Source organism: Pleurodeles waltl, chromosome 4_2 (genome assembly GCF_031143425.1).
Source record: "Pleurodeles waltl isolate 20211129_DDA chromosome 4_2, aPleWal1.hap1.20221129, whole genome shotgun sequence".
In the NCBI taxonomy this organism is placed as follows: Eukaryota; Metazoa; Chordata; class Amphibia; order Caudata; family Salamandridae; genus Pleurodeles; species Pleurodeles waltl.
In genome coordinates, this window is record NC_090443.1 from 604,214,601 (window position 1) to 604,235,302 (window position 20,702).

Genomic DNA, 20,702 nt, shown 5'->3' on the forward strand with positions numbered 1-20,702 from the left:
GGTGTTTTTAGGTCGAGGGCGCAAGCGCTTTGACCTGTTGTAAGTATTGTGGGCTTTTAAACACGCCAACCGCACACCCATCACTTTCACTCGCTCGTGGTGTTGCCTTTCAAAAATATAATGTTATCATTGGTAAATGCTGTACATTTGTACCTCCTGTCGGGGGTTTTGTTACCGCCTTGGCCATCAACCCTGTCACATGGATAATTGAACTATTGCCGATACGTTTGACTGAAAATAAATGTATTTTTTATTTTGTGTCTCTCCTTTGCACTCATGCTCATGGCAGCCATGGCGCTTTTAATCAGCTCGATTATGTCAACTGTTTCATTTTCAGTTTAAGTGGCAAGAAAAGTCGTAAGGAATTTATAACGTTAATAGCTCAAGCTCAAGCAAATGCGAGACCCATTGCATTGCAAATGCTTGTTGAGATCAGTCATCTATCCAGTCTTACGTGCTTAACGTTCTTGCATGGCAAATATATGTACCAGATAGGCCTTTTGTCACTTATATTTTTATACTAAGAAGTTGGTGGCAGGTATGTATTCCTTCATATGAAGTCATCCTTTGATTAGAGATAAAGTTGTAATTGGGAGGCTGTAGACATAGGAACCTCTGGGCGGCATGGTTCCCGTACCTGTAAGAAGAGTTCCCAAGATTAAATGTCAAGCCATAAAACCAAATCAAGCACAGAGTCGCAATGAGTGTTCTTCACTTAGTATGGCTTTTTCTGGGCCAGAATTATCAGGTCCTGAGTTCAAGGAACTGATAGTTCTGTTCCTAGTGACACTGGAAAATATCGAGCTGCTCAAAGAGGTATCTCTTTTGGCCACTTCTGTGCATGGATATCCTCCCTCAACCACAGTAATGCAGGTAATAGACGTCCACGGCCTTGGAGCACAGTGCGCACCCTTCATTGTGTGCTAAGCCAGGGCACAGTGGAACTTTGCACAGGTCAGTAGGCCTCAATAGATTTCCAGTGATACAGATAAAAAAGTCTGATCACAATATTGATTTATTTTAAGCACAGTATGCAGACACCACTGCTCTATGTGCTATGCCCACCCCAGGGACATAGATTCACTGTCGGCAATGAGGGCACATTTGGTGTAACCTCCAGGCCACAGAAGAAGTGCAGGATCTCACATAGCCATGGAGAGGCCTAGGCCTATGCACTGGTTCTTGGATTACTGTGATACAAATGCTGAAATAAGAGCCACGTTATCGGATATACATGCAGTTGGTTGCTCCGGGCAGGGGAACGCACCTGTATAGCATCCTGGGTACATTCCTGCCCCAACACCACCTCCTAGTACGGACCTCTATTATCATCAATAATCAAGTGATTCTAACACACAGTGAAAGATATACAGTGACTAGAAACCTGGTTAAAACCTCCCCTACCACCAGGTCATCAAAGTCTATGGAGCAACTTCAAAACGTTCAAGTGCTCCTGTGTAAACCTGTGAGGTAGTATTGTCGGGTCGACTTGTGCTAATGTGTAGTTGAAGACACGAGGAGTTAAAGGCACAAAGGAACCTATTGCTTTCCCTCTCTCCTTCTCACTGACATCGAATTTACTTGAATTCTCCTTTATTTTGTTTCATTCTTACTGAAAATAGCGTTGCCATTATTGTCGTGCAGGAGCCCCCACACACTCAACAAACCTCTAAACAAGCATTTAACTTTTTCTGTGGCATACACCCTATACATCACAAATTAATGAGTGAACTGTGTATGTGAAAACGTGTCTCAAATAAAACGTTCATGGAGAAGCACCGATACATCTACCAAAATGTTACACTAACTTTTGTCCCACTTACTTTTTTATTTTTAATGCCCTCTTAACACCATATAAGGTCCAGTCCTTGACTTTTTTGTTGTCCAAATATCCAAGCTTTGCCTCTGAAACAACTTTCCCACAAGGTCACTAATGAGCAGTACATACTCTAATGCCAAGCCAGACTAATTAAGGAACACATTAATTCATGCAAGCCTTTTACGGACCCTTCTGCCACAACTCCCTGCACAAAGCGAGTATAGTATGTGTTAGAAATGGGGTTTTTGGTTGGCAGTCAGGTTACCCTCTGTCCAAGCAAAAGCCCTCACTCTAGTCAGGGTAAGTCACACACTATCCAAGATTATCCTGTGCCCACCCTCTGGTAGCTTGGCACGAGCAGTCAGGCTTAACTCAGAAGGCAATGTGTAAAGTATTTGTGCAATAAATCATACAATACCACCATATAACACCACAAAAATACACCACACAGTGTTTAGAAAAATATATAATATTTATCAGGATAATTGTAGGTCAAAAAGAAATAAAGTTGCAATGGAAAATTGTAGAAATATCACAGGGAAGTGATATAAAGTGTCTTAAGTCTTTAGAATATAAACAAAGTCTCTTTCAAGCACAAGTACCTGGTTGGGAGTGGAAAAATCTCCTCAGAGGGCCACAAGCGAAGAGGTGCGTGGAAAAAGGTGTGTGTGCGTCGATTTCTCCCCAGCACACACGGACTTGCGTCGTTATTTTCCACGCGGGGAAGTCGGCGTCGGTTTCCGGCGCGCGGACAGTCTCTTTCTGTGGATCGCGGGGATTACCAGATGTCCCGGGTCTGTGCGTGGATTTTCCTGCTTGTTCTCCGGCTGCGCGTCGGTCTGCGGGGCTGCGCGTCGAAGTTACGATCTCACGGCAGGCGTCGCGTCGATTTCTCCTCTAGACTTCGATCTGCGGGGCTGCGCGTTGAAATTACGATCTCACGGCAGGCGTCACGTCGATTTCTCCTCTAGAGGTCGGGCGGCGTTGTCCTTGCGAGGCCGTGCGTCGGATCTTCGATCGTCCCGAGAGCGTCACGTCGATCAGCGTCGGAGTACGGCGTTTTTCTCGCCGCGGAACAAGCTGTGCGTCGAAATTTTCGGCGCACGGAGCGTCCAAGTAAAAGAGGGAAGTCTTTTTGGTCCTGAGACTTCAAGGAACAGGAGGCAAGCTCTATCCAAGCCCTTGGAGAGCACTTTCACAGCCAGACAAGAGTTCAGCAAGGCAGCAGGGCAACAGCAAGGCAGCAGTCCTTTGTAGAAAGCAGGCAGGTGAGTCCTTTGAGCAGCCAGGCAGTTCTTCTTGGCAGGATGTAGGTTCTGGTTCAGGTTTCTTCTCCAGCAAGTGTCTGATGAGGTAGGGCAGAGGCCCTGTTTTATACCCAAATGTGCCTTTGAAGTGGTGGAGATTTCAAAGGGTGGCTAAGAAGTGCACCAGGTCCCCTTTCAGTTCAATCCTGTCTGCCAGGGTCCCAGTAGGGGGTGTGGCAGTCCTTTGTGTGAGAGCAGGCCCTCCACCCTCCCAGCCCAGGAAGACCCATTCAAAATGCAGATGTATGCAAGTGAGGCTGAGTACCCTGTGTTTGGGGTGTGTCTGAGTGAATGCACAAGGAGCTGTCAACCAAGCCCAGCCAGATGTGGATTGTAAGGCACAGAAGGATTTAAGTGCAAAGAAATGCTCACTTTCTAAAAGTGGCATTTCTAGAATAGTAATATTAAATCCGACTTCACCAGTCAGTAGGACTTTGTATTACCATTCTGGCCATACTAAATATGACCTTCCTGCTCCTCTCAGATCAGCAGCTGCCACTTCAACAGTGTATGAGGGCAGCCCCAATGTTAGCCTATGAAGGGAGCAGGCCTCACAGTAGTGTGAAAATGAATTTAGGAGTTTTACACTACCAGGACATATAACTACACAGGTACATGTCCTGCCTTTTACCTACACAGCACCCTGCCCTAGGGGTTACCTAGGGCACACATTAAGGGTGTCCTATATGTAGAAAAAGGGGAGTTCTAGGCTTGGCAAGAACTTTTAAATGCCAAGTCGATGTGGCAGTGGGACTGCACACACAGGCCTTGCAATGGCAAGCCTGAGACAAGGAGAAGGGGCTACTTAAGTGGGTGGCACAACCAGTGCTGCTGGCCCACTAGTAGCATTTAATTTACCAGCCCTATGCACATAGAGTGCACCTTACTAGGGACTTATAGGTAAACTAATAGTCCAATCAGGTATGATTCCAGGTTACCATGTTTTAGGGGAGAGAGCATATGCTCTTTAGCCCTGGTTAGCAGAGGTAAAGTGCGCAGAGTCTATATACCAGCAAAAACAGTGTCCAAAAAGCGGAGGGAGGTAGGCAAAAAGTTAGGGGTGACTACCCTAAGGCTGTCAGGTCTAACAGTATGAAAATGTCCATAGTGGGAGCAAATACCAGAAGCAGGGCAGATCAGATGTAATTCCTAAAGCAGGTGGCAAGAAATTCTATTTTATAGGTTGGAACACCATAAATGGTCTGCACTTCACTTAAACCATCTCATCAGCATGTTGTTAGCAGCTAAACAGGTGTTCTTTGCCTTTACTAGCTGTGACTTAGGGGGTTATTCCAACTTTGGAGGAGGTGTTAATCCGTCCTAAAAGTGACGGATATACCACCAGCCGTATTACGAGTTCCATAGGATATAATGGACTCGTAATACGGCTGGTGGTATATCCGTCACTTTACCGTCACTTTTAGGACGGATTAACACCTCCTCCAAAGTTGGAATAACCCCCTTAGTGTCTTTAGGTGGCTTCAGATTATTCCAGGCCCCCAACGCTAACAGAATGTCTTGAGAAGCAGGTAATACTCATTTTCTATGTATATTGAATTAATAAACAACTGTTGATTTGCTCATCTTCAAATAAGACAGAAAGGGCCACCATGTGGCAGACTATAAGCACCGGTGCTGACAAGTGCCAGTACTGAGCAACGGAAACCACAGGCTCAAATTAAACACTGCAGTACAGAGAAGGCTCCAGAGTTTTTTCCTTACTGTGCCCCCTGTGTTGCCAGAGCTACTGGTGCATGAGAAGACGGGGAGGAGCTAAGGAGCACATGGTGCACCTGGGCCTAGAGCCCAGTGTTCTAGCACCAGCAGCGTGACTGTTCAATGACAGATCAATGTATGTGCAGGAGCTGAATAGTGATACTAGGAGAAGTTGAGAAGGTGAGGTGACTTGTGAAGTGACAAGAAAAACTCTTTGAACACCATGAGTTACTCAAGATCAGATGAAGAGAAGATGACTACTGAGAGGGAGCATGATGAGAGAAACCAAGAAATAGATTGATCAAGGTTTTGAGTCACCCTCGCGCCATTTCAAAGGGCAACACAAAATCTAAGTGAGATTTATCAAGCCTCCAAGGCCAACTTGCATCACCTGAATGGCTTGAGTAACACAAAGCAGCGCAAATTGCTGCCTTGCGTTACTCTGGCACACTCCTAGATTTGCCATTAGTGGTAGAGCTAGGAATGCATCAAAATGCTGCACCTCCACAGGTGAGGCATAATGAGGAGAAATATTTTTATTTCTCCCCCTTTTTTCCTCTGCCAATGTATGCTGCAATCTGCAGCACACAGACAGAGGAAAATGCCTCTCAGGATTGTTTTTGTGCAGGAAGGTGTCCCTTTCTGCACAAAACAATCCTTCATGCAACGCAGGTACCCTTGCACCATGACATAAGTGTGCCTGCAATAGCGCTAGGCAGTCAAAAGTGCACCAGTGCTAGGAAAGGACAGGAATGCTCCGTATAAGGGTAAATACCGCACATTCCTGCCCTTTCCCTTTCACGCAGCAAGGTGGCTTGCTAAATTGTGCTGCGTGAAAGAATTATAAATCTGCCCCCAATTCCTAAAAAGCGGGACTCTTTAATATTTACAGCTTTATGCAAGTTGAAAGATACAATTAAAAGTATAGGGGCTAAGTTCATCTCCATCGTATGAAGCTCTCAAAAACTGAAAGTTATGTCCCATAAGGGAATTAAAAGGCTCACTGATGTTGAGACTGCTGTGACAGAGCTAAAATCAGCTAGTTGTAAGGAACAAGAGTCTAATCCGGATGGTAACACAGACAGAATATGCTGAAGACATCCTGGCAGCTGTGCACCTATTTATTTGGGGGTCATAATTTAGGATCAACTGACAACGTTGTCAGGCAAACAGTCTTTTTTAAGGTATTGCTGGCAGATTCTCTGCAGCAGATATTTGTACATAAAGCTTATAGGCTACCCACGAGGAGGCACAAGCGGTCACCCGAACATAAGGGTACAGCCATTGCTGAACTTGGTGGCCCAAGAAAGAGAGAGAGTTGGCATTATGTGCAGCCAATAAAAAGAGATCTGCAGCTCTGGAATTACACTAGCATTAGCATGCCAATCCAGCATTTGCTGACAGCCTTTTGGCTTTGTCAAAGATTGTTTTATTTTCCATTTTTTTATATTACACTGTTGTGAGAGATGCCAGGATATCATAATACTAAACAAAAAACAAAAAAAATTAAAAAAATGTTAGGTTTTAAAAAGCACACATTAACACAGTAGCCCGTGACAATGAAGGGTACTACCTTGATACTACTATTTGTGTGGATGTACTCCTCATTAATGCACAGAATGCTGTCTCTCATTACAAAGTTACCAATGGCTGAAGTGGGCTACCCAGTGCCTCATGCTACATGTTGTAATGAGGGGACAAAAATGTGAATGACGCAACAAGTTTATTATTATAAATATAATTTTAGTAAAGTCAGTAGGTCTTGGCTAATACCAGACATGAAAAAGACAGTTATAACAAGAAACTAAGCCCTTCTTATGACAGCCTGCAAATCGCAAGGTCACAAACAGTGACAAAAAAGATGTAATGCAGGGCATAGCCACAGAGACCGTTTTGGACGTATGCCACAAAGATATCAGGGAGAGTACAAGGGAGTGACCCTTAGGAAGGTCTTTACTCTTTCCTTATAACTGTTTGATCCGGCCATGATATGATGCTCCCATTTTAGGCATAGTTGTTAGATGCCTGAATTAGAGACTATGGGCCTGATTACAACTTTAGCAGAGGGGGTTAATCCGTCCCAAATGTGATGGATATCCCACCCGCAGTATTACGAGTCCATCATATCCTATGGAACTCGTGATACAGCGGGCGGGATATCCGTCACATTTGAGACAGATTAACCCCCCCCACCAAAGTTGTAATCAGGCCCTATGGTTTTCACGCTGAAACTGAATCTATGTTTATTTGTGTGTGTGTTTATTTTCAACTTAAACTGTTATATTTTTTCAATTGCTGATTAAGTTCTTCCAAGCCGTTTCATCTAAAACAGTAGGACATTAAGTTCTGATAGCATTTGTCATGTATTTTACTCTATTAATTGCCTCTTTTTGGACTACTTTGATATGTGCCCAATATAGGCTGTGATTTTAGGATTTTTATATGTGTAATTGTTTTTAGTCCTTTTAAATTTACCTTTTTAGTGGAAAATGTTTCTCTAAATGTATTATTTATTTTACTGTGATGCTTGGTACGTTTTATAGGCTAGTTCCACAAATAAATTTTGATGACGAAGATGAACTACATCATTTATGGTCTTTTTGTCTGGCAGTGGCACAAATTGGAAGAGGGCAGTCTAACCTACATTGATGTTAAGGTCTGGTTTGGCAGTGCAAATGTCACCTGACCTTCTAACCCATACCAATATTATTCTATAGTTCTTTGCTTCCACACAAACACATATCCATTCTCATGCAACTTACTTGTAATGCTTCACATTACCATATAACGTTCCTATTAAGCCATACCTATTGGTATTGCCAGTGCTTGTCTTGCAATTGCATTCGCTTGGCAATTTTAGCAAGTATATAATAAAAAGGTGCTTTGAGAATACTCCAGGTAATGCCACGGTGGAGTGATGAACTTTTAATTTAAGTTTACAATTGAAATACATCTAAAAGAATGTCAAATAAGGTTTATTGCATTATTCAAGGTATCACACAAGCCATCACATATTTCATTACAACACATAGAATATCATTGCTCATCAAGATCAATTAAAAATGAAATGAAAAGCCGAAACCCATAATATTGTGAAATAAATGATGAAAAACTTTGGTATAAAAGAGTACAATTATAAGAATTATATTTTTAAGTTTACCTATTAGGAAAATCTGTCGAAAACCATTTGAAAAGCCTACGTTACTAAAACTTTCCAAACATTGCCCTACAATGATTGCAACTAAAGGTGACTGCAAACAATGTAAATGCAAGTATGTATATTTAGACATTTTGCAGTGGTTGCAAATTATTTATTTCATTTATTTATATGTAGAGTGAATTCACGTCAGTCAGTTAAAGACATATTTTTGACAGTGTTATATACATATATTTATCTAGATCTATATACATATATATAGTCACTGAAAAAAGAAAGGTTACAGCGACGTTATAGTTAGGTTAGTTAGGTTCTGAATTTACACGTACAAAACCATTGAAATTCAGCTGTTATACTTAGAGCTTATTCAAGTAACTATAACTCGTGCCCTAAGGTAACCATAAACTCGCGCCCCTGCCATGCACAAATTGTATTGCAAATATTGCAGTAATAATATAAATGATGCGATAAAATATGTTATGAGTGATGTAACATGTGAGGTAATTAGCTGTGCACGGGGAGGGGGAGAGTTATAGTTACCTTAGGCCACGAGTTAAAGTTACTTGAAATAACTCTAACTATAACAGTGAATTTCTATAGTTTTGTGCAAGTCAATTCAGAACCTAACTATAATGTCCCTGTAACCTTTGTTTTTTTCAGTGAATTTCTATGTTTAAAAAAAATGCTAATTCCTAACTATAATGTCCCTGTAACCTTTGTTTTTTTTCAGTGAACTTCTATGTTTTTTTTAACGCAGCAGAGGCTTGACCTAGGGCCAACCCTGCACGGGGTTCGTTGAGTAAGTGTGTATAATTTTCTAGGTTTGCGGTTCCGGAGCGGATCCTCGGTTCTATCATGGATTTACACGTGGGTCACGTTGAGGCATGTGGCGGATCCGTGGAAAGACTGAAAAAACATTTGGATCCCTCGAACTGTCCTCTATTGGGTCAGGATACCTCTATTCTGACCCCTTACCTCACTTTTCACTGATATTTTACCCCCATTGCATTGAGCCAATACACAAAATGGCAGTCAAAACCTTTCTCCCAGATTGCGACCTGCCAATCAGGGCCTTTCTTTGGCGCGTGGATTCACAAATCCACCACGGATGGATCCACGAGGATCCTCATTCCTAGATATCTATATTTGTTTTTCCTTTAATATTTCTAAAACTACTGAATGGATTTACACCAAATCACAAAAATCAATGCTGTCTGGACCAACAGCTAGCTTTTTGCCAAATTTGGGGTAATTCTGTCCAGTGCTTGGATAGTCCCTATGCTGATATCTGATTGTTTGCCAACACTTCAACCAAGAAGTGTTGGCAGACATTTGTTGGCAGACATTTTGGGACTTGGACTCAGCCGAGTCCCCCCCAAAAAGTAAGAAATAAAGAAAAGGGGGCAGGGTGAAAATTCCATGACCCTCTGGTCCAGGGTCTCCACCAGAGCAAGAACGCATTTTTAAAAAAATGTTCTTGCAAAAATGCAGTGGATCCGGGGAAAAATCTTAAAAAAAAAATGTGTTGTTTGCCGCGATTGTTTTTGCTTTCAGCCCCGACGGTATATATAGTTAGTAGAAATTGGGAGAGGGGGACATGGGAAAGGTGGGAATGTTATGCTCAGACTTGGGTCCTGTGCTAGATTCAAGCTAGTATGGCTGATGAAGGGTGATACCCTGAAACAGGTCCCAGGATGCTAGTTTCCGGTCCAGGGAGGACCTGACCTGGCAGTTCGGGCTGGATTGTTACCATGGGAAACAGGGTCAAGACTGATTTGCATATGGCTGGGTCCAAACTGGGGTGTCTTGGTGAGCAAAAGAATAATGGTTTAAACCCATATCTGTGGCTGGGGGTAAGTGTTTGAAACATTTCAGCATGCTGTCCATCATTATTTTGTGTTGCTAAAGTTGCCCCCTTCCTAAGGCCACTTTGGGCCCCGGGGACTGCCACCTCCCCTGGGCTTTGAGTTACTAAAGGAAAGGAGGGAGGCTGATCGGCCACCCTCCTTAGGCCTTTACATATATTTTAATTTTGGCGGCGGGGAGCATGTGGCCCTTCTCCACAGGCTGATAACAGCCTCAAGGAACTCATCCCCAGGGCCAGGCCACATTATTAAGAGGGAGGGGAGAATGCAGCCCCCCTCCCAAAGCCAATTTTGGTCCTGGGAACCCCATCCCTTTGGACCCAGCCATAAACATAAATATAAAGGGAGAGGGGCATGCGTCCCCCCTCCCCATGCCATTTTTGTCCCCAAGAGCCCCTCCTGAGGCCCAGCTGTGTAATAAAAGGGAAGGGGATACATGCCTCCCTCTTCCCAGGCAGTTTTCAGCCCTGGGGACCCCTTTCCCCAGGCGCAGTCTCATTCGCATAGGAGAGGGGGCCACACAGTTCCCCTCCCTGAGCCATTAATGGCCCTGGGGACCCCATACCCACAGGGCTCATTTGCTATGTCCTGTGGTTCCCACCCCTGGGACATAGCAGTTTCCCTGCCAACACTGGCACGGCAGGAACAATTTGAATCTCCTGCACCCACCCATTGCTGGCCATGTGCCCCCATACGCCTTATCAGATGCGATCAGGCCCTGTGGGATAGGGTCTCTGGAGACAAAATTAGCCCATTGTCCCCATGCTCCTCTAAAAGATGTGCTGGGCCCTGGGGGATGGGATTCCTGGAGCCAAAACCAGCCTGGGGATGGGGGTTATGTGCCCCTCTCCACCAAAAAGGGATGGGTCCCCAGGGTTGAAATTGGACTGGGGAGGGGGTGCAGTGTGCTCTCTCACCTTAAATTTAATAAATTGCCCTGGTGGATGTGGTCCCAGGGGGCCATAATAAGTTCCACGTGGCTCCCTCTTACAAGATGAGACCCTGTGGCCAACCCCTACTGCACACAGCCTTAGGCTGTGTGCAATGTGGGGTTTGCTGCCTTTAGGGGGTTGGCCACCTGTCCCCTTTCCCCTTTATTTCACAACCAGACACCGGGGGTTAGGGACTCTGGTGCCAAAAATGGCCCAGGGAGGAGGGTCACATGTCCCTTCCCTTTCTGACTGGGGCTGGGCCACAAGAGTTGGTGCCCCTGGGACGGAAAACAGCCTGGGGAAGGGGACTGCGTTCGGCAATCTACAATATGAAGTTTTTACAATTAAAAAATCAAAATGCAATGAACGCATACCAAAAAACTGGAGAGATGAGGTGGGCAGGAAGAAACTGATGAAAGTAATGGGAAGTTTCTCACATTAAGAACTATTTAAAAAGCCTACTTTTGGGGCAAGGAGTTAGAAGAGGGGGACTGGCAAAGGGGAGTGGCTTGTAATCTGATCTGGGGTTAACATGGTGTTTTCTCCAGTTATGGAATAAACATTGAAAAAATAGGCCTTATTTTTAAATATTTACTTTGATTTTGTCAGGCTTTTCTCATTGTACCGATTACTTTGAAAAAACATATTTAATTTATGTCAACGGTTTAACAAGAATTTGAAGATATTTTATATCAACATAAGTGTTATAAATGGCTCTTTGTGCAGGGTTAGCCTCAACGTTTTGCCTCTCTCCTCCTATTTTTCTGACCCTTTTTGTGTTTGCTTTAGGACTCTGGGCCCTTTACCACTGCTAATCAGTGCAAAAGTGATGTTCTCTCTTCTCTAAACTTGATATGATTGGCTTAGACCTGCTTGGTATATTTAATTTACCTGTAAGTCCCATGTAAGTGGTATACCATATACCCTGGGCCTGCAAATTAAATGCTACTAGTGGGCCTACAGTGCTGATTGCACCACCCACAACTTCCAAACTTGTCTCAGGCCTGCCACTGCAATGCCTTCATGTGCAGTTCACTGCTACATTTACCTGGCAATTCAAACTAGGTGCCAAGGCTTAAACTCCCTTTTTACCTTTCCCCCTAAAGTAGGCCCTGGATAGCCTAGGGGCAGGGTGTTATGTATGTAGAGGGTAGGACATATACTTATATGTTTTTCATGTCCTAGTAGTGACAAACATTCTGTTTCATTTTTCATTATTGCGAGAGCTGCTCCTCTCATAGGTTAGCATTGGGAATTCCCTTAAATAATGTTAAGTGCTAATTTCTGATCTGGAAGGAGTAGAGTAGGCATATTTGGTATGTTTGGAATGGTAGGGGGAAATCCTGCTTACTGGTATAGTTGGATTTTACATTAATATTTTAGAAATGCAATTTTTAGAAAAAGGGCATTTGTCTGTGCTTTTAACTCTAGTGTTTTGCAGCCTGACTCCAATCCACATCTAGGGCAGAGTGACAGTTACACTTGGTGCATACTTTCCAGACACCCATAATACAGGAGGGGCTAGGTGTGACAGGAGAGGCATCTGCATCAGTCTGCATACTGATAGTCATACTGGGCTGGGGGTAAGGTAGGGTCATTCACACCTTACATGTCAATAGGCTGTGTCCTGCCCTCACACAAAGGGCTGATTTACCCCCTACTGAGGTCTGGAGCCAGGGCTAGTTTGAAAAGGGTTGTGTTACACTTGAAAGGGTCCCTTTGAAGTCACCCCCTGAACAAAGACATTTTGGAGTATAAGTACAGGGGCTCTGACCTCATGATTTCAGAGCAATTGGGCTGCCCTAAAGGACTCAACTTGACTACTCTTCTGTTGTTACCCTGCAACCTGCTGCTGCTGGGTGGCATAAAGGACTCACTGGATTGCTTTTCTGCTTGTTGTCCTGCTGTCATCTGCTCCCTGACTCTGTTCTGCAAAAAGTGCTGTGGTGCTTCAAGCAGGGATCGCCATCAGGACTGCAGGACTGGTTGTGCTGGTTGCCCTATCCACTGTTGCCTGCTTCCCCCACAAGTGTTCTCCCAGAGGCCTACAGTGTAATGGGCGTTATCTGCTGTCCCTGGCTCTGCAACCTGTAGCGCATAGTGAGCAATGTATCTTCCCACTCCTTTTTCACTGGGGGCATGAAGAGTGCCTTAATTATCAACTTTATGCAGGGCCGCTAGTGCACGGTGAGTGCTTGGAATTTTGCAATCACTTTCAAAATGAGTTCGTAGTTACTGCCTAGTTTCCCAGAATGCTGCTTTCCCTCCTGGAACTGAGCAAAGGGGGAAGTAAGACCAATGTCAGCAATTGTGGATTGCCCCCCCCCCCCCTCCTCCTTCTTTGGTCCCACGCGTCCGGTTGCTGAGGACAGGTGCGGGCCATTGAGTGAAATCTACAAGTGAGCGAGCCGCTGCAGCGTCTCTCAGTGTGGCCCAGGGACAAAGCATTGCACCTGGAGTCCCTGTGATGACATCGCCACAAGGAGTCTGCCACCGCCATGGCTAGCAAGGGTCAGGAGTGCAGAGAAGTTGGTGATGCCCAATCACAGGCTGGGCTAAGGCACGCTAGGGCTAATTCCCTGAAATGAAGCCCCAGAGAGGTCCAAGACATGCAGCAGGATCAGGACAGCCCCTTTTTAGTAAAAGAGGCTGCCATGTAGTTTGGCAGCTGAAGCAGGTGCGGGCAGCTGCCTCCACCTTCCCTGAGTGTGGGGACCCAGTGAGGGCTCCCATTAGAATTCCACCAATTGGACCCCACTGTGTCAGCACATTCCTCGGGGGGGACCAGTTACTTGTTTGTGGCATCACAGGGGAAGTCTCCAATGGAGGTCTTCCACCTGTCACAGGCTTGCTCTATGTGGATTACCATATTATTTGTAGTAGGCGGGCCAGTGCTCCTGCCTTTTACGGTATATGCCGGCATTGTTCTGTCTCTGCCATCATGGTCTGAGGCATTGTTCTGGTGTGACAGCACGGGGTGAGACCTCGACGGAGGTCCCTGTTTGACAGTAGAAAGGTGCCGCATCTCTAACTTACTGTACCGTAACGAGTAGGCGTGCAAGTGCTCTGGCGTCCTACTCTTTTTTCCCCAAGCATTCGCTCTATTCAGCACATAGTGGTGACTATAACCCTGGTAGTAGGAGTGTGGGGGTTCCCATACCAATGTATCCTTACTGATACAGATGTGACTTTTTTATTGGATATTATGGTCTAAGTATTTCCTGATATATGTTGTTGTTGTCTCACAATAGCCAGGACAATGAGTATTATCTGAGTACCTACAATGTATGCACAGTACGTATGATTTATGTATAAGGTGCACAATATGTATGACTTGTGTCTCTTTGGTCTTGTGAAATATTTACAATATAAGAACCTTATTTTTATATAGCCATGTGTGGAGACTCACTTGAGGTACATTTATTGTGTCTCTGGTGTGAGTGTGTTGCGCAAATGCTTTACACATGGCCTCTGGGAATAAGCCTGACCACTCTGTGCCAAGCTACCAGGGGGTGAGCACTGGTTACCTTTGGTGTGTAACTGACTTGCCCTGACTAGACTGGTGGGTTCTGCCTGGCTTATGTGCATAACCTAGCCATCCAGAAACCCCATTTAAAACAACTAGAATAAGAAATTCAAAGAACATATCATATATGATGTTGCCTGATTCTTCATACATTATTTCAAATATTTGAATTGTGGGCGTGTTCTAAGTGTTTTATCCCAACATTGATTTACTTTCTATCTACACCGTTTTATTAAGGTCCAGACAATAAAGATTATGTATTTTGTGCCTCAGTTGTTTCCTCATATGCTAACAGATACATTAGTTGTCTTACAGTAAACTCTGCATTGTGCAGTTCACAAGGAAATGTGCAGAGAAAAGATGACTTGTGTATTCAGTCTTTGAACTCTGGCTATATTAAGCCAGAGAACAGAAACCACTGTAGTTCTTGGGTTCTGTCATTTTATCCCTGAGGAGCAAAATGGAAAAGTTACTCGTGTCTTTTTTTCTTTTTACGTATAAATTTTCAAGCTGTTGGGTGGGCGCAGGTAACAGCCTTGTTCCGCAGTAACTTACGTAAAGACAGTCTCAAGGGAGAGAACACATATGGTCTTATCCTACTGCCGAAAATAATTTCTCTTCCCACTACTGGGAGGTAGGTTAGTGCAAGATCTCCTGACCGGGTTGGATTGCGAAAAGAAACATTGGTGAAACGTGAAAAAGTGAAAAGTAACCAAAGCAATACTTGGCATTAAAAGAGGAACAAACCAATTATTATTCATCCCATAAGAAAAGATTTGCAGAGGCAGAGCAAAGTGGTGGAACAATCATTTACAGGTGATGAGCTCCTCCATACAAATTGACATAACATAATATCTCTGAGTGGATACTGTTCTTCTCAGTCACAAGTGGCTCAGTGTTCTCGCACCCCAGATCATCGACTCTGTTCACCCTCCTGAACTAACAAGCCTCACCAGCATGGCCGATATAGCCCTCCTTCTCTCATTTATCACCTGCTTCAGAGCAGGTAGTAAATGGTAGAAGAATTGTTAATTTTGGGCCCCCATGCTTATTTCCTACGCCATGGACAAAAACTAGTGATTTCACGCTAAAGGGGTACTATTCTATTCTGGAAGGAGCGTTTAAAGATGTGTTCATTTCAGCACCTCTGTACCGTCCAAATATAAGGCATAAGTGGAACAATTGCATAAGCAGATATCGTCTGCCTGCCAGCTAGTGGAGACCCGGGCCTCGGTCCTGCTGGTTGAGAGTCACCAACGTATCAGGAGATCTACACATGCTTGATGGGGATGAGTTCCCTCAAAGTGCATCCACTGGGGTTTCATTCTACTGTATGAAATTGAAAATGCCCCATATCTACTAGGAGATTTCCTCCTCAGTGCAATGGGCATTTTACTATCGCCTTGCCCAAGACTGCTAGGCTAGGATAAATCTGTGACAGTCTCCCTACTTTAGATAGAGCGGGTGACCTTCACTAAAAACTGGTAGCTCTATGGTGGATGGACTATAAGGTAGAGGGCTTTTGGACAGCAGACCAGCTGAAGCTCTTCTGGCAGGAACAAAACCATTTTTCCACCTCAATGAGTTTGAGGAACTGTGAATTTGGCAGGCCGGGGGTCCCACCATTTATTTGTGGACCTCTGGCACCTTTAGACTTTAAACAGTTCCCATATTATGGAGTGGGTGTTCATAGATGGCAGGCAAGCCATTCTTCTCATGAGATTAAGCAGAATGTAATTTGAACCAGAAGGGAATAGTGATGAGATAACACTGGCAGAAAAGGCATACATTAGCCCTTCTTACTTCGGTACCCTCACCCAAACAAATGTGATGAAATATTACTCTACCATAGTGAAAGCCACGAAACCTAGCATGGCGATGGCCTAAACATTGCTAATGATCTTGAAACCTGAAAAAACAGAAAACTATCCCTGTGCTTACACCATGCATCTCAGGGACAAAACCCTTATCTTCCCAGTTATGTCATAAAATATTATTCAAAACCAGTCTCCTAGTCTATTCCCTGATGACTTCTATTAATGTGCCAAGTTCTGTCAAGAGCACACATTTATTCTAATTTCATTTTAGATCGACGTTTTACTTTTCGTTGGGTGTAACCAGAAATGCAACATGATTGTATTCAAGCTACTAATTATATCATGAGCTAAACAATACCTGGTCTATTTATGAACTGAAATGATATGAAACAATTTGCAAATCAATCTTTAAATATGGAGCAACTTCTCGGCCACCTGATTAGTTTTTGCCTTACTTCTTTTAAAGTACACTTCCTAAATTGAACTAATTCTTGGCCATTTTCCAATAGTATGGGTCCCCTCACTAATGCTAAATATGTTCTAGTATTTCTCTAGGTTCTAGTATTTACATTTTCCTATATTCACATCTCTTGTCTTTTGAAAGAGTTGTGAATGTTTGACATTTGTTTTAGTATTTGATGCTTGGAAGTCACAAGATTGAGTGATATAATTTAGTCCTGCTAAAATATTGAGTGCAGGATTTTGACATCCACTATTTCATGGACGTATATTTATTTAGGTGACTGTAGATTTACTGTCCTTAACTCCACATATAAGTACTTTCAAGTTACATATGTCATCAAGGTGCATGGATACCAATAGTAAATCTATGTAATCTCTATATACTTACCTTGATGATATAGAGGATATACTGGAGTCAGTATTTTTGCAGCACGATACCCTACAGTCTGTCTTGTGGTAGAGCACCACTGTGACACTGGTACAAAGGGTGTTCACGCTTGTGCTGCCCTCCATGGATGTCAAAGTCCTTTGCAGCCACCAGAAATGGACACTATGAGGCTGCAAGCAATGTTTGCCATGTTTCGTTAGGCACAGAGTAATGGGGGCTCAAGAGATGCTGTTTGAGACCAATTGTAGTTCATTCTATTGCCTTTTTTTTAACATGTGCAAGGAATGTAGCTATCACCAGTGCAAAAGGTGCTGTCTCGTGTGGTACAAGAGATTAGGGGCCTACAGCAGCCCACTTATTGTTGCCTGTTATTACACAACGTGGGTTTGAGGGCTAGGACTAGGCTGATGGAACTTTTGCTGTAGTAAGTACACACTAGTACGAAGACCAATGCCACACGGTATGCCACCCAAATGCTCCACAAATGCTACACATACACACAGGGCAACATCTAACTATCAGAAATACACTGCCTGGTGCTGGACTCTAGTTGTGAATTGTCCCTGAACTGCCCAAGGATCTACATAGTGTCGTACATGAGCAAGATAACAGGACATTGAGGGACTATTTAAAAATTGCTAGCAAAGTAGCTATTGAATCTTGGTGATACCTTCTACAGAAAACTTGTCAATGGTTACTCAGAAAGTCACCCTATTATTTGTGACTAAACAAAAAATAAAAATAAAAGAAAAAGGTTTTTGAAAGGAGTCCTTCAGGATCATGCCAGGAGTCTTCTTTCTTTATTGAAGTGGATAGTAAAGATAAGTACCCATAATGTTGCTGGAATCAAAGTTGCCTGTTTTGTTTCAATAGTGGCTTACTCCAATCCCTCACACACATGGATATCATTTAGAGTTACCAGGTGTGGCAGCTGTGACCCCTGGCTTGCCTCTTACGACTCCTGGCACTGCCTGTGCAACTCCTAGCCTTTGAGGTGGAAAAATCAGTGACAAGAACACAGGGACACCTCTGCGTTCCTTATTTTGTGCCAGTATTTCATTATGCTAATAGTGGATTATATTGCATTGTTTACTGTTAGTGTACTAAAAATGGAGCACACTTACCTGGAATTGTGGCAACTGTGCTAAGTAAAAATATTTTTAGATGTGTCTTGTGTGGGTGAGAGTGTGTGAGAGTGTGTATGTGTGAGGAAGTGTTTCTGTATGTGTAAACATGTGTGTGTAAGTGAAAGTGAGTAATAGTCAGTGACAGGTGGTGTGTGACATTGAGACCTAGATCTACTTTTCTTAGACACAAGACAGAGCTGTGCCGAAGTTGCTGTGTCGCTGTGCTTCAAAGAGAGAGAGAGAAAACATTTGCCCTATCTACTTAGATATGGTACTTTTTCGCTCCCTCTGTTGTGGTGCTCTCTTGGCAGCATGTGCCAACACACACATCCTTTTGCATAGTGCATGGAGTTGTATGTTCTCTAAAGCATATTTTTCTAACATGAAGGGATCCCTTTCAGTACAAATAATATGCTTTAAGACTTTTCCTACTTTGTATGTGTGCTTCACAATACAGCGTACAGGCAAAGTTGGAAAAACAAGAAAATTAAAACATTTCTCCTTTTTATGCCTGCCTTGAGGAAACGTAATATGTTGGTGCAAATTCCTGTCCAACAATGTTGTATAGATAGGGATTTGTATCAAACCCTATGGTGGTTGCATGGGGATGCTCATGCACCACATATGGAATGCCCCTTGATGCAAAACAATGCAAAGCAGCACAAGGCACAAGATTGTGTTACTTTGAGATCATAACAAACACAAACCCTTATTGGTGTTGAATAGTAAATCCCACCTTAGCACTTTGGGCCAAGTTTGCTTCAAAAAGTGAATGCAAGCGAGCGAGGGAGAATGAATAAGAATGAGTGTAAGGGGGTGAAAGAGAGTGTCAGTGAGAATCAATGAGCAAGAGTGAATGTGCGTGAGAGAATGTGTGTGAGTGAATGTGAGTGTGGGGGCGTGCAAGTTTGTCACTGGCCCTGAAATACTGAAGTTAATGATTGTCTTATATAGATACCCAGGGCAAATTGATTCTGGCATATGTGCACCAATCCTTATCATGACAGAAACATGTGAAAAAATACTGCCACTGGCAAACTGTGGGTAATTCTTGAAATAAAGGGCACCAGTGCCCCTTACATTTATAGGGAGAGTGTCATTACTTAAAAAGTCTATTTTGCCACATTTCTTTTTCTTGTTCACAAACCTCCCAGTAAAAATGAATAGGGTTTTATTTAAGGGATTAGATTCCCTCATTATACAGTTTCTGTGGAAAGGTAACATTTCAGGGTGAGCTATCCAACCCTGCAGCTGGATTAGAAACAGGGTGAGCTGGCCCTGCCTGATCTTTCCTTGTATTACTGGGCTGCACGGTTGGAAATAATGGTTAGAAGGGGAAAGAAGAGGGTGACCTGGATACTTTCTTTTTGGAAAAATGGTAGAGGATTGTGAAGGCGACTTTATAGTTTTTTCAAAGATGGCAATATTGCCAAAACGAACTGGATATGAGGTGCCAGAGGACGCCATTTGGGTAGTGATTTTTTTAAAGCAAGACAAATACCATCATGTCATTGTTTTTTTAGGAGTGCAATAATGCCAATCGTTTCGGCTTTCTCTTTCAAACCCTGTATACAGATTTTGGAATTCTAGAGGATATCAAGTGTTGGGGGACTTTTATGTAGGGGCTAGGATAACAACCTGGGAAGAAGTTCAGCAACACATAGGCGCTGAGTATTACAAGGTTTAGCTTCGTTTTCTTCAGATTAGAGGGTTCATGCATAGTTATCTGCAAGAGATGAATCAGTCTTCGGAGGCTTTGATAAAATTAAGGTATAAAGTGCGCCTGTGGTAAAATGCTGGTACTGGCATACTAGAGGTAATCAATGGCATAGATGGTACCTGTGGGAAAATATTGGAATACTAGACGAAATTCTTGGCCTGTGAACACCAGTGACAGAATGCTGACACTAACACATTTGAGGTAATTCTTGGCATCAAGATGGACAACCTTGTATATGAGAGGGTGAAAACCAGGACAAAATGCTGGCGCTGACATACTGGGCTAATATTTGATATAATGATCATCTATGGTATATGGACAGCATAATTGACAACATTTTGGCACTGGCATCTTATATGTCATTTTTTTTATGGGAGGGCACTCATGGAATATGGGTACACTCGTGACAAAATTCTGGCCCGGGCACAATGGAGGTAATTTTTGGCAAATAGGGACTTTCATACCACATTTTGTTAAAAATGGGGTCAACTTCTGAGGAACATCAGGATTCATTGGCTTGGCATACCGTTAACAGACTTAAATATTTAATGAGTGCCCTTTCGGTGCCTATGGCATTTTATCAAGTATGTATGAAAAATGTGCTTTAAAATTCACAAATTCAGCCCATGTTTTTCCATTTTTTTCAGAGGAAGAAAAACGCTAGATGAGATTTAGCTTACTCGCTTTGCTCACATACTACAATTTAGGGCAACTATTATACTCCAGAACCTTTAAAGATCAAGTCAGCACTATAAAATAAAACAGACATTTGTCTGTGTTAAACTGTTATACTAATCATTCAGTTATTATGGAGCTTCAGCAATGTAAAATGTTGTGCTTTTAGGGTCATATAACTTGCCTTCCTG

The 20,702-nt window shown here is 43.2% G+C and overlaps 1 protein-coding gene across 2 annotated transcripts in view; it reads left to right on the forward strand.

Annotated features, from left to right (window-relative positions):
- Positions 1-20,702, forward strand: part of PALMD (palmdelphin) — a 181,787-nt gene that overhangs the window by 38,001 nt on the left and 123,084 nt on the right. The gene's annotated exons all lie outside the window — the stretch shown is intronic.